The following is a 12767-nucleotide window of genomic DNA, read 5'->3' as shown; positions in this document are numbered from 1 at the left end:
GCTCCCGCACGGCTAGCTTAGCCCCAGAAATAATAACACAGAAACTGTATTCTTTTAAACACTGCCTGGCCCATTAGTTTCAGCCTCTTATTGGCAAATTCTCACATCTTGCTTTAACCCATATTTAGTAATCTGTGTAGCACCACAAGGTGGTGGCTTACTGGGAAAGATTCAGCATGTCTGACCTGGTGGCTGGCTCCATTGCGTCTGACCTCACTTCCTTCTACCCAGCATCCTGTTCTGTTTACTCCGCCTACCTAATTTTCTGTCCTATCAAAGGGCCAAGGCAGTTTCTTTATTAACCAATAAAAGTAACAAATAGACCCTCCTCCATCACTTCAGTGCACACACATGGTGTTAATCCAGAGGAGCATACCCACCAGGTATCATTGTGAGGGTGGAGAGGCTAGGGTCTGACTGCACAGTGCCTGTTGCTGTTTGGGTAGTATACCTGTGCAGAGCCCTTGACCCAATACTTCCTGGAGGGTCAGACTGGTCTTAGATTGCCAACAGTACTGACTGTGCCATGTCACTAAGGTTTAATTCCCTGCAACAGCAATGCCTTCATAATAAGGGGATGCAGTGTCATAGCATAGTCAACAGGAGGCAGTTATGTCTGGTTTGGTTGAGTTTAGTACTAGGAAGGATCTCTGTACGAGATCTATTAATGGATACCTCTCACTCGTCTCAGGAGCTGTTGGGATCAAGTCTGCCATTGAGCCTGTGGGAGTGGTACTTGGGGTTGTTCTTTTGGACGGAGTGGGCTTGGGTTTCTTAGTTTCTTTTGGCTGGGGTGGCCTCTTAATAACTTTGATAGCATGATTAGAGCCCACTGCTGTGCTGGCTTTAGGGGCCCCAACAAGCAGCCTTATGGTGAATAAAGCTCCTGGGTCAGATGCCCATCCAGAAAAACAACCTCTGTTGTAATGCCTGATTCCCCACCTTTTCCCTGTGGTCCAGTTGCCTCCCTTCTGTTGTCCCACAAGGGTGGAAGTTATATATACAGATTTGTACCAGTGCTCTCTGCAGCCTTCCTTGACTGCTGGCTTTCCATTACATGCCAATAGAGGGAGGCACTTTAGGGCAATGTAATCCATCTTTAATCCGGGGTCCCACCGTAAGTGCCCTGTGGACACACAAGACCAGCTGGCACAGTAGTAGACATCTGATTCCCCACATTTTAGGCAGTCTTTCCAAGCTCTACCAACCACATGTTCTGGTCACACATAGAAGTGCTTTTCAGTGGTCTGCAAATCTCAAGCAGAGTAGTACATGAGAATATAACAAAATGAATCTGGATCCCAGCAATACAACTGGCAGAGGTCTGTAGTAAGATTGGGGAATCAAGTACCAATGGGACCATCTTAGACAACTGGGCTAGCACTTCCCTGCCCTGAAGACTAATAAGTTGTCAGGTCAAATTCAGGGGATCGTGTAGATTTGAGGCTCCTTTGATGGGGTCAGTATATACAGTTAGTAGGATTGCTAAGAATACCATTTCCGTTGTCTGGATCCTTGCCTTATTTTGAGCTTGAGTGGATTGGCTGAGTCTCTGGAAGTTGTCTTTCCTCCTCGGGTGCGAACAGATCGGCAGGTCTGGTGTGGGTTTAATGTATCCAGGATGTTACACTGTCAACCTTAATGGCAGTAGGTGTAGTCAGCAGGATGATAAAAGGCCCCTTCCATCTGGGTTCTAGCATTCTTTGGCGATGTCTTTTGATGTAGACCCAGTCTTCTGGCTGGAAACTGTGGGGTTCGGGAGGGACACCAGATTCATAAAGGGCCCTAAGTTTTGGCCACACATGCTTGTGTGCCCACTGGACTCCTCATACAGGGTCAAGGAACTCTTGGTCATCCAGCTCCACCAGAAGGTCTGTCTGTAGGCTGGGAATGATAGGGGATGGGGGATGCCAGACATAATCTTAAAGGGAGTCAGTCCCATTTGGTAGGGAAAGTTTCTAATTCTGAACAAGGGGGACAAGGCCTCCCAGTTCATGTTAGTCTTCAGGGCTAATTTGATAAGGGTCTCTTTTAGAGTTCTGTTCATGAGTTATACCTGTCCTGAACTCTAGGGTCTATAAGCACAATGCAATTTCCAATCACTCCCCAGGACAGGAGCTAAATTCTCACCTGGGACACAACATGGAAGGAAACCCATACCTGTGCAGGACACCTTCCAGGAGCTTCTTTGCCACCACCTGTACTGCCTCAAGTTTGGTAGGGAATGCTTCTGTCCAGCCTGATAAAATATCTATGAATACTAATAAGTATTTATATACATACTTGGTGGGTTTAATTTCAGAAAAAAACCACCTTCCAGTACGTGCCAGGCTGTTTCCCTCTGAGTTGGGTCCTATGATTCATGGGGTTTGCAACAGCATTGGTAAGTTGGCAGGCTTTGCATTTAGAGACTATGTCCATAACCTTCTGATGTCCATCTTTAATTTCAACTTCAGTCTGCCATAACATACCTTGCATTCTGCGGGTCCCCGTGTGAGAGGAGCAGTAGATCTTTTGAAACAGATTGTGCCCCAAATGTTCGGGTAGAATCAATTGCTGTCCACTATTCGCCACCAGTCCCCCCAGGCACTGCACCATGGGGAGGGATTTTATCAAGGCCAGGTCTTCCCAGGTGTATTTGGGGATCTCAGGTAACACCAGGGGTCCTGGGTCTACCAGGACTGGAACCAGGGTCGGGTTGGTCTGTACCTCTCTCTCCAAGACAGTCTTGTCTGCTAAGTTGTTGCCCCTGAGGACAGGCCCATCGTCCATCTGGTGTCCCAGATAATGTATTATGACTACTTTCCTGGCTTTCCATAAGGTTTTGAGAAGGACCAGAATTTCCTCTTCTTTTTTTCGAGACAGGGTTTCTCTATAGCTTTGGGGGCTGTCCTGGAACTCACTCTGTAGGCCAGGCTGGCCTCGAACTCACAGAGATCCACCTGCCTCTGCCTCCCAAGTGCTGGGATTAAAGGTGTGTGCCACCACCACCCAGCTTCTTCATTTTTTTTTCAAGACAGGGTTTCTCTGTGGCTTTGGAGCCTGTCCTGGAACTAGCTCTGTAGACCAGGCTAGTCTCGAATTCACAGAGATCTGCCTGCCTCTGCCTCCCAAGTGCTGGGCTTAAAGGCGTGCGCCACCATCGCCCAGCTCTTCTTCATTTTTGATAGTCTTCCTCTCCACTGTCAACAGCCCCCTTTCACCCATGTATATGGGTGGCAGCAAATGCATAGCATCTATCAGTGTATATGATAACCTTCCATCCCTGTCCCAGTTCCAGGACCTTTGTTAGGGCCACTAATTCTGCTCTTTGAGCAGAGGTGCCAGGGGGCACTGGTTCAGCCCTAGACAGTGACTGCACTAGACCTCTGTCCATTCTGCACAAAGCTGCTCCCATTGGTGCATCAGGCAGAGCGGTGTCCCTCAGGTCAGGTCAAAGACAGTGTACCTGAGCCAGGATCCTGGAGCAGTCATGCAAGGGTGCTTCCAGGTCTGGGTCGGGTAGTAGGGTGGTCAGACTGAGGGTTGCAGGCACCCAAAATGTTATTCTGGCAGGGTTGAGCAACAGAGTCTGATAGTGGGTCATTCTGGCATTACTTAACCACCTGCCAGGGGGTTGCTTGAGGACTCCCTCTTGATGAGGGAGAGTCTTCTGTTTTGTGTTAATTTCATTGGTTAAATAAAGAGACTGCCTTGGCCCTTTAATAGGACATAAAATTAGGTAGGCAGAGTAAACAGAACAGAATGCTGGGAGAAAGAAGCTGCGTCAAGGAGTCGCCATGATTCTCACTCCCGACACAGCTGCAGGTTAAGATCTTCCCTAGTAAGCCACCTCATGGGCTACACAGATTATTAGAAATGGGTAGGTCAATATGTAAGAGCTAGCCAATAAGAGGCTGGAACTAATGGGCCAGGCAGTGCTTAAAAGAATACAGTTTCCGTGTAATTATTTCGGGTATAGCCAGGTGGTGGGACGCAGCCCAGCCCACCAATCCTATTACAACAAAATGGTGCCCGATGTGGTAGCAGCAATTTCTTGGGTCTGCTCTGCTTCCTAGAGGCAAGCAAGCGCTCTCATCTAAAAGAGGCTTCCTGACTCAGCTTCAGCTGCAAAACCCTGCAGCTCTTAAGAGGTCCTGCCACGAAACATTTAAATGGTGTTGATGAAATGCCGACTGAATGCTTGTTTGTTTTCAGCTGTAGCAGGAAAAAAGTTGTGCTGTTTTAAAATGCCAGCTTTCTGGGCCATCCTGCCAGTACAAACTCTGACTGTTTGAGGCAGGAGGGCCGACTACAGAGAGAGGACTTGAGTGTTGTCTGTGGACATAATGCTGCAACTTACTTGCTGGCAGGGACCTTAAACGTTATAGACTTGTGGCAATAAACATGGCCACAGCCGGTACCTCCACCATGAGGCTGAAAGCTAAGGAATGGCTTGGATCTAGCCAGCAAAGCAATGGCTTTAATCCTACCCATATTGCTCAGTAATTTAAAGGCTCATGTGGTCAGAAAAAGAGAGAGATCTACAGTAAAAAGAGATTCAAAGACAAAAAAAATTTAAATGATTTGCAGTGTGTTAAAAATATATGCAAGTTAAAAGTTAAAGTTCTTAAAAGTAAAAAATGGAAGAAAGAAAGTAGTTGGGTGTGGTAGTACACACCTTTAATCCCAACACTTGGGAGGCAGAGGGAGATTGACCTCTGTGACTTCAAGGTGTGGTAGCACACGCCTTTAATCCCAGTGCCTAGAAGGCAGAGACAAACAAATCTCTGTGAGTTCAAGGTGTAGTAGCATACACCTTTAATCCCAATGCCTGGGAGGCAGAGACAGGTGGATCTCTGAGAGTTCAAGGATAGCCTGGTCTACAGAGTTATTCCAGGACAAAGATATACAGAGAATATAAAATAAAAGTAAAAATAAACAAAATAGAGTTAAAATAAAGCCATACAAAGATGGAAAATAAACAGAGAATCTTGATACTGTATGCTATTATGCTCTCTTTGAATTGTTTGAATACTGAGAAAAGAGCAACAGCTGCTAAAAGATATTTGTTTATAAATGCTGCTGAACTAATCCAACATAGATATTTTGAAAATGTCTTGACTTTGAAATTTGGATCTAAGGACATGATGCTTTGGAAAGGAGTTTCTTATTTTGTTTTCACAGAGGGTGAGAGTGTGTGGATTGCTTCTATTCCAATATGGTATGATGGACCATGCCCTCCTGAAGAGGGTTGCTTTGAACACCTTCAGAAAATTGCTTCGCTCAACTGCCAACTGAGATGAAACTAACACTCAGGTTATACCATGAAAGACCTAATTAACGACGCCCCCATTCAGCACGAAGCAGTTTGGAGAGAAAAAAACTGCACCCATGTTCCAAAATATGGTTTATATACGTTCTTTTACATTTAAAGGGCAATATGATATAGATATGAACAATTTGCATTAGTATAGATTTTGCTTTATTGATAGATATTTAAGGTCAATTTTTGTTATATGTTTATGTATTTCTGATCTTGATTAAGGTATTGTGATTGTGTAGTTCACTTAAAATGTAATGTATATAGGTTGTTAATAGATAATCATAATAGTCAAGATTGTAGTCATGTTAGTTAAGATTTCCTAGATGTACATAGATATATTTTAGTTAGGCATTCTTCATATTTTTCAAAGATTATAGAATATGGCATTTTAAATGTTTTAATAACTTAGGGTTTTTCATGAAAATGAGACACGTCTGCTCCTGGCAGCACCAATCTACTTCAAAAGGAAGCTGGGCATCGAAGAGGCTCTTTATGGAGTTTGATAGCCATTTGAGCAAGAAACTGCTCTTGCCTGGACTGTTGCATAAACTGGACACAGAGAACCCGCAGAGAAAGGACTGCTGAACTTGCCTAAAGGTGAGATGATATTTTGGGGTTCCTGATTCATGAAGGAGTCTGCGAGACATTCTGCAGGACACAGCAGATAGTGACTTAACTGCCTTTGAAATTTCCTGCTTCATGGAAATGTCTCTGGATACTATGGGCCTGTAGGCTGAAGATGGATACCCCGATGGTACAGAGGAACTTTGGGTGACTGTTCAGGCCGCAAAATGTCTCTGTCATTTCTAGAGTTTTGAAAATTGCTTATTTCTTGTTTACTTAGGTAATATTATATCCTTCTGGAGTCTTTGATGCAGTTGAAGAATAGATAGTTATAGTTTTCCTTAGTTATGATAAAGATAAAATAGATGTAAATATTGTAATTTTTACTTGATAACTGTTTTGTTATATGTAATTTTGCTATGTTAAATTTAAAGCCTTCCTTTTTTATTTAAACAGAAAAAGGGGAAATGATGGAGGAAGGTCATTGGTTAATTAAATAAAGAAACTGCTTGCCCTGATAGATTAGAACATAGGTGGGTGGAGTAAACAGAACAGAATGCTGGGAGGAAGAGGAAGTGAGCTCAGAGACGCCATGCTCCCCTTTCCCAGGCAGACGCTATAGCTCTGCTCTCTGAGGCAGACGCAATCAAGCTCCAACCCAGGATGGACGTAGGCTAGAATCTTCCCGGTAAGCGCATCTCGGTGCTACACACTTTATTTGAAATGGGCTAGTCCAGGTGCGAGAGTTAGCCGAGAAGAGGCTAGATATAATGGGCCAAGCAGTGTTTAAAAGAATACAATTTGTGTGTTGTTATTTCGGGTAAAGCTAGCCGGTGGCGGGAGCTGGGTGGCAGAATGCAACCCGCAGCTCCTACTACACCCTCTAGAGCGTGGGGGGTGCTTGTGGTGAGATTTGTCCTAAAGTCAATTTGCCAGCATCTTTTATTAATAGGGCTACAGTCACTATTATGCAGAGGCAGGGGGCCACCCAGCTGCCACCAGGTCTAACTTTTTTGATAAATAGGCCACTGATCGTTTCCAGGGACCCAGCAGTTGGGTCAAAATGTCTTTAGCTATTCCTTTTTGCTCATCCATGAATAGGTGGAAGGGTGTGGTCATGTCAGGCAGGCCCAAAGTGGGGGCCCAAAGCAGACTTTGCTTGAGTTTGTCAAATGTTTGCTAGTGGTGCTCAGTCCATAAAAAGTCCTGTCCCTCTGCCGGGTGGTGGTGGCACACTTTAATCCCAGTACTCGGGAGGCAGAGGCAGGTGGATCTCTGAGAGTTCAAGGACAGCCTGGTCTACAAGAGCTAGTTCCAGGACAGGCTCCAAAGCTACAGAGAAACCCTGTCTTGAAAAAAAAAGTCCTGTCATTTGGTGGCCTCATATAAGTGCACCGTAGATGGGAAATGTCTCCTAGCAATCTTTGAAAGCCATTAAGAGTCTTCAATTGATCTCTTCTATACTCTATCTACCTTTTGGGGTCTAACTTTTTTTTATCTTAGATTCTAGACTGCAGGGGTCTAACTTTTTGTAAGCCTATTTTATAACCTAAATAATTAATAAAATCTTTGTATTTTCTCAAGAGCAATTTATAATCCCCAACAAAGCAAAATTTTCTTTACTTCTTCAGACATTCTTTCTAAAGTATCTATGTTTGAATCAGATAATAAAATGTCATCCATGTAATGGTAAACTATAGATTGGGGAAATTGTTATGTATCATTTCCAATGACTGCTCTACAAAATATTGGCACAAGGTGGGGCTATTTATACTTCCCTGTGGGAGACTATTCTGCTGTTATCTCTTAGCAGGTTGAGAATTATTATAAGTAGGCACTGTGAAGGCAAATTTTTCTGCCTTTTTCTTGTGAAAGTATAGTTTATGTGGAATTCCCTTCAGTATGCTGTGGATATATTTTATTACCATTGTTAATAAAGAAGCTGCTTTGTCCTGTGGCACGGCAGAATAGAGCTAGGTGGGGGAAACTAAGCTGAATGCTTGGAGAAAATTGGTGGAGCAAAAGAGAAGCTATGTAGCCGCCACAGGAGACAGATGCTGGACACCACTTTACCGGTAGGTGACAACCATATAACGATACACAGATTAGTAGAAATGGGTTAATTTAAGATATAAGAGCTAGCCAATAAGAAGTGTGAACTAATAGGTCAAGCAGTTGTTGTAATAATACAGTTTTTGTGTGATTATTTCTTTTAAATAACTAGAAGAGCCATCCCTTAAGTAGAAGGCGATGGAATGGCAGACTGTAGAAAGCCCATTGGCAGAATCGCCTTATTAACAGCTCTTAGATCTGTTACCAGTCTCCATTTTCCAAATTTCTTTTTAATAGCAAATACATGAGAATTCCAAGGGCTGGTTGATTTTTAAATATAAAAAGCATTGAGTTGCTTCTGTGTCCGCTGTTCTAAGGCCTGCAGTGTCTTTCTTATTAAAGCCCATTGCTTAACCCATAGAGGTTTGTCTGTCAACCATTTTAAAGGTAGGATTGTTGGTGCCTTTGGAAGAACAATAGTTGTGGTGCCCTGTTCCTTATACAACCTGATTGGTTGGTGACTGTTCTTTGTAATACCTAATATTTCCCCCAGAAACACATTAATGTATGCTTTGTTTCTAATATTGGGGGAATATTAATCTGAGTGTTCCATTGCTGTAACAAATCCCTTCCCCACAGATTCATTGCTATGTTAGCCACATATGGCTTTAATTTTTCTCTTTGTCCTTCTATCCCTATACATTCGACCCATCTCATCCTCTGTTTTACCTGAGATTAAGTTCCAGTCCCTAAAAACTGAAGATTTACATCCTGAAGAGGCCAATTTGGATACCAAGATTCTGGTGAAATTATTGTTACATCTACACATGTGTCTACAAGATCTTCAATGACAATGTCGTTTATTCATAGTTTTAATTTTGGTCTTTGTTCATTTATAGAAGTTTGCCAAAATATTTGCTTTATGCTTTCTTCTGAATTTTTTGTTCTCTCGTCTATATCTGTTCTATAATCCAGAGCAGTATGGTTTCTTTATAAGCATTAGGTTCCTTAATTGTTCTGGGAAGGAATTTCCTCCATGGTTACAGGAAATGACTGTACCAAATTTGGCATGGGGCCTGCAAGAGGCCCCTCAAAGAGTTTCCCAGTGGCAAAGGGCTATCTTGTCTGTCCCTTGTTGACCTACATTCATAAGTCCAATGCCTGCTTTTGCCACACCTTCTGCATAATCCAGAGAGAAAAGGCATTCTGTTTGAATTATGCTTAGAAAAAAACATTGTCTCTAGGAACACCCTGTCTACAATCCCTTTTAAGGTGACTTTGCTTGTCTCAATTATGACTCTTGACATTTCAGTTTTTCCTCAAACCTCTGGAAATCCTCTCTTATGTCCAAACATCATTGTGGTCATGAAGTTCAATATTGATTGTACTTCATTCCTCCAAGGGCATTGTCCTTGTCTTTAAAGGCCAAATTATACTTTTGCATTGAGAATTAGCATTTTCAAAAGCCAGAGATTCAATTATTTATCTAGATTCTGAATCTGGTATCATTCTATTTACTGCTGAAGTCAATCTTTTTAAGAAATCCATAAAGGCTTCCTTTAGGCCTTGTATAACTTTAATAAATGACTCCATTTTCTTTCCTATTTCTCCAGTTCTGTTGCAAGCATTCAAAGTTGCTGCATGGCATAAAGCCAGGGCATGGTCATCATATAAGGATTGCCTTTCTACAGTAGCAAAGTTTCCTTCTCCAAGAATTTGATCTTGGGAGGTTTTCCTACCTCTAGCTTTACTCTGTTGTTCAATAATCTTAGCCTCTTCTCTGAACCAGGTACTCCTTTGTAATTGTGGGCTAGGTTCTAAAACAGCTTTAATCAAAGCTATCCAGTCTTTAGGGATAATTTTATTACAAAGTGACCATGAGTTTAATATTTGCTTCACAAAAGGTGAATGCATATCATATGAAACTATTGCTTCCTTGAATCTCCTTAAATCTAACATTGCCATAAGAGTCCAATCAGCTCTTACAGAACCTTTATCATTGGGCAATTCCTGTAAGGTTACTGGATATGTTAAGGTTGGTTGTTTGAAAACCTTAGGCTCTTCCTCCCTAACTTTATAATGCAATGCTGAAAATGGTTCTTCATTAAATTCCTCTGTCTGGATCTGAATATCTCTATGATCTGTTTTATTAAGTTTTTCTAAGGCTTGTATCTTGGCAGTTGAACCAAACAACTTTTTAAGAGATAAAGAATTATCAAAACAACAACAAGGATTATCAAAATGATAGTCAATCCTAAGTCACTCCTGGTTATCACTCTATGTAGATGTTCCATTTTTAAATTATACATTATAAAATCATACAAAGACCTAACTTTCTTTCTTTTTTCTTTTTTTTCTTTCTTTTTTGTGACAGGGTTTCTCTGTGGCTTTGAAGCCTCTCCTGGAACTAGCTCTTGTATATCAGGCTGGTCTCGAACCTGGAACTAGCTCTTGTAGACCAGGCTGGCCTTGAACTCACAGAGATCTGCCTGCCTCTGCCTCCCGAGTGCTGGGATTAAAGGCGTCTGGAACTAGCTCTTGTAGACCAGGCTGGCCTTGAACTCACAGAGATCTGCCTTCCTCTGCCTGCTGGGATTAAAGGTGTGCGCCACCACCACCCGGCTTCAAAGACATAACTATCTCTGTCAAATTGTGTTCCCAATTTTATGTGGGGTAAAAACTCCATTTTAACTAAATTCCTCCTTTAAAGAATTCCCAGTTTTCTCCCCAAATCTGATGCCAATGATGATGAAGATGTGAGGCTTATTGCTGCTGCTTAGAACAGTAAAAGCCTGATTGGATTTCAAGGCAGCTACCTAATTTGGCAGAAGCCCAAGAACAGGGTTCAGGGAAAGCCCACCAGGAAAGAATAAAGAGAAGCCTAGCTGGTGGGGACTCTGGCTACATGTAGCTTGGCCTATGTTGGTTTGTATCCCAAAAGTTGGGCACCAGATATAGCACAACTAATAAAAACCCAGAGACAGATATTGGGGTTCAAGTTGAAGATCAGAAAAGCAAAGCAGCCAAGCCACTGGAGAGTTCTTACCTCTACCAAGGTTCAGACAAATGAAGGGGCAGTCCTGTCTTCAGTGTGACTGCAGACTGCAATGCTCTCCACCAAACCTCAAGCTGCAAAGAGCTCTTGTCTCCTCCTGCTTTATATACCTCTCTCTGCCCAACCATATCCCTCCTGTCTCCACCTCCCTAGCGCTGTTGGGGTTAAAGGCATGTGACTACCAAGTACTGGGAGCACCTTTGTATGAATTCTATTTTTCTTTTAGACAGACTCAATCTCCTGTAGCCCAGAGTGACTTTAAATCCTGGGATTAAAGGTGTATGCCACCACTCCCAGCCTCTAGTGACTTAGCTGTGCACTCTGATCTTCTGGCAAGCTTTATTTATTAAAACACAAATAAAATACCACTATAGTCAGGAGTGAGAACCTGGAGACTAGTGATTATGAATTATGCAACTTGGTGTCTTCCCTCTCTGCAGTTGAGTATGGATGGCACTTGGTTTCATGGAGACAGTTTGTTCAGGACAGAGGTAAGGCTAACATCCGTGACACATGTAGGTATGATCTATAAGTCAAAACACATGAAGTAGAACTGTTCTGCTACTCCACAGGAAGGGGAAACTCTTCTCAAGTTCCCCTGGGATGAGCACATTAATATAGGGTGTAGTGCCAGGAATTGCAAGCTCGAGGTTGTGTGTGACAAAGAGAACCTTCACTAGATCCTTTGGAGGATGACTACAGATAGTCAAGGGGTTGTAGTGCTGCTGGCTGTTACCAAGGGAAAATCTTACATACTCAGAGTTTTGGTACCAAAGTCTGGGTCTCAAATCTGTGAAAATCTCTCCTGTCCTGTGAGTGTATGTAGTATTGAAGCATATAACTTTAGTAATTGAAGTCTTGGAGCTATAAGACATAAATAGCAATGTGCCTAAGTTACACAGAACAGTACTGATGTGACTAAGGCTTGTGTCATTGGTATTCATGATCCTGGGGCTACAGGATGCAGATTGGAACCTTCTTATCCTGAGAGACAAGCTAGGCTGGGACTGGAATTTTTTGCATGAGCGGTTAGTATCAGGAAGCCCTTCCTTAGTGTACACAAGCTATATGCAAATGGTGCTAGAGTAGCAGCATGTACTTGGTACCACCTTGAGGACAAGCACAGGTAACATTAGGCATGTTGTAGGACAAGTGGCATCAGCAGCCACAGTCCTAATGTCAGGTCGGAGAGAGTCCCTTAGTTCTCTTGGTGAAACAGGTTCTCCTGAGGCTGGTGCCACAAGTAGCCACAGCCCTAGAGCTGCAGGGTGTACCTGGGACTTCCTAAGGGACCAATGAGAAAGGATGGAAGTGTGTGAAGTCTGGCTTCACTCTAGTAGCTGAGGTCTCAAGGCTGTGGGTTAGAGACGTCAAGTAAGAAAGCAGATGGGACCCAAGGGTGCTAGCCATGACAGCAGTGGTCCTCAGTCTGCAGGGTACTGGGTGGGGCCTTAGTATTTCCCAAATGGTACAGTACATTTTGAAGATGTGTAGATTTGAGGGAAGGAGTAAGATAGAACTATTTAGCCACCAGTTTCACCCAATACTTACCATTGTAAGGTCTTCAGAACCATACCCATACACTTCTGAATGTCTGAACCTTCCCCACTATGCACAACCATGCTCTTTGTATGGTGTTTTTCCACATTGGTAATTTTGCTTTCTAGATATATAATTAGAACATCATTTGCCTTTCTAGATTTTATACAAGCACATGTATAAACTCTACATTTAGCTTCTTTTTTTTTTTTTTTTTTTTTTTTTTTTGAGACAGGGTTTCTCTGTGGCTTT

The sequence above is a fragment of the Microtus ochrogaster genome, chromosome 2, assembly GCF_000317375.1.
Source record: "Microtus ochrogaster isolate Prairie Vole_2 chromosome 2, MicOch1.0, whole genome shotgun sequence".
Lineage (NCBI taxonomy): Eukaryota > Metazoa > Chordata > Mammalia > Rodentia > Cricetidae > Microtus > Microtus ochrogaster.
This window is presented reverse-complemented; position numbering follows the sequence as displayed.